The sequence below is a fragment of the Gouania willdenowi genome, unplaced genomic scaffold (assembly GCF_900634775.1).
Source record: "Gouania willdenowi unplaced genomic scaffold, fGouWil2.1 scaffold_164_arrow_ctg1, whole genome shotgun sequence".
In the NCBI taxonomy this organism is placed as follows: domain Eukaryota; kingdom Metazoa; phylum Chordata; class Actinopteri; order Blenniiformes; family Gobiesocidae; genus Gouania; species Gouania willdenowi.
This window is the reverse complement of record NW_021144914.1, coordinates 33,292-35,187: the sequence shown is the minus strand read 5'-3', so window position 1 is coordinate 35,187 and position 1,896 is coordinate 33,292. Positions and strand designations below refer to the sequence as shown.

The window sequence follows — 1,896 nt, the reverse complement described above, 5'->3', positions numbered from 1 at the left end:
TTCATCAATAAATTGGTATTTGTCCTACTTGCTGATTTATTAAGATGTCAGTAAAGAAGCTTCTTTACTGACAGTCATTCTAGATTTTTGGCTATTTGTGAATTTTCTTCCAGATTTGGGAATGATTAACAGTTTAGATATTCTTTATCTGTGTTTATTGTATACATATCCATACCTTGTCCTTTCTGACTCATACACTAACATTACAACACATGAAAGCAGGTTTATGGTCCTTGATTAATATCTGGTCAGTATGGGGTTTGAACCCATGACCTTGGCGTTATTAGCACCACGCTCTGACCAGCTGAGCTAACTGGCCTATGAAGCTGCAAAAATGTGTGAGTTAAACGATTACGGTTCTAAACACCCAGAAAGTTGGCAGGTGAAAATTCAGCAGTAGTCATCCTTAGCTTAAAGCTGCAGTATGTTTTTTTTTTTTTTTTTTTTTTTTTTTTTTTTAATGTTATTTGGTCAAAAATCCATAATCATCTTTGAGCATATTGTAATCCAAAGTGTTCTGAGTAGACAGTGAATCTTTTCTCCTTCTTCAGGCTCTGAAAATGAAGTTGATCAATACAGAATGGATGTCAGCCAATCAGAGTTCTTTCTAACAATGGGACCATCCAATGAGCGGTTTTTAAGCATTACTATTGGCTGCTTGAGCTGCTCATTCAAAAGTCAATGTGTGTTCTTGATCTGAGAGTAGAGAAAGTCTCATGGCTTTATATTCCAGCAGAAATCTCTAACGTGACTTTTGTCAAATCAAGAGGAAAAATGAAGACTGAGGTGGAGAAGCAACAGAATAAAGGCACAAACATGTTCATGAGGAACAGAGTCACAGAGGTTCCTCTGACTCTGTGTGTGTGGTGGACTTCACTTGATCTGCTTTCAGTCCGTGCACAGTCTGCCCTGAGTCAGAGAGAGAGTGATAACAAACGAGATAAATAGCTTGTAAAACTAAGAGAAACATTATCTAAGGTGGAGACAGAGAACAGACACATTTCATCTGCAGTGTGGAGTGTGTCTGCTCTGATCAGCTGCTTGTGTGTGAGGATCAGCTGTGGCTCTGAGCCTCTTACTGTCCTCACAGCAGTGAGTGATACATGCTTTTATGTCTCTAAAACATCAGAAAACTCTCCAATAACACAAGATAAAGTCTCTACATTTGTTTCTAGTCTCTATGGAGAAAATCTTTGCAGAAACTAAAAAGGTTATGTGTGAACTCACTAAAAATGGAACAATATTAATACTTTTGAAATGATAATCTTGTAAATGCTAGTCAGGATATGAGGCTGTGTGTGTCCGACACTTTCTGTCCCACGGACCAATCCTGAAACTTTAATGTATTTTTAGTTTATTTTTAATACACTTTTTCCAACTTTCAGGGGGACACTTACACACTCCTTTCCACCATATTGTGACCAATTATTGTCACTTTATCCTTTTTCATCGTATTCATGATTTATTTTGCCAATTAACCAATACACATTTTTCATGACAATTATATGAAAGTTTTAAATAATGCGTTTCCAATAGTGAAACTTTGAAAACACTTTTATGTTCCGTTTTGTCCATTCTAATTTACAACTTTGGTTTTAAAATCCATTTGACCAAATTTTTCAATATTTTTGGTCATTTTTAAACCAATTTTTTTATGATTTAAAACAAGGATTTACACTTCTTTAAGATGACTATATACTATGGCCCAAATAATAGTAACATCCTGCATAACAGTGAATATTTTCAGAATAAATAAATACATGTGTTTATCACATAGAACGACGGACCTTCATTTTGCTGACTTCATAGATGGAGCCCTAATGCTCTCTCTCTCTCTCTCTCTCTCTCTCCTCACACTCACACACACACACACACACACACACACAGGTTGGGGAG

General features: G+C 36.1%; 1 non-coding gene across 1 annotated transcript; it reads right to left on the bottom strand.

The window, feature by feature from the left end:
• Positions 1–245: 245 nt before the first annotated feature.
• trnai-aau (transfer RNA isoleucine (anticodon AAU)) lies at positions 246–319 on the bottom strand. Its single transcript has one exon. It is a non-coding gene; the product is annotated as a tRNA-Ile (tRNA).
• Between the last annotated feature and the right edge of the window lie 1,577 nt (positions 320–1,896).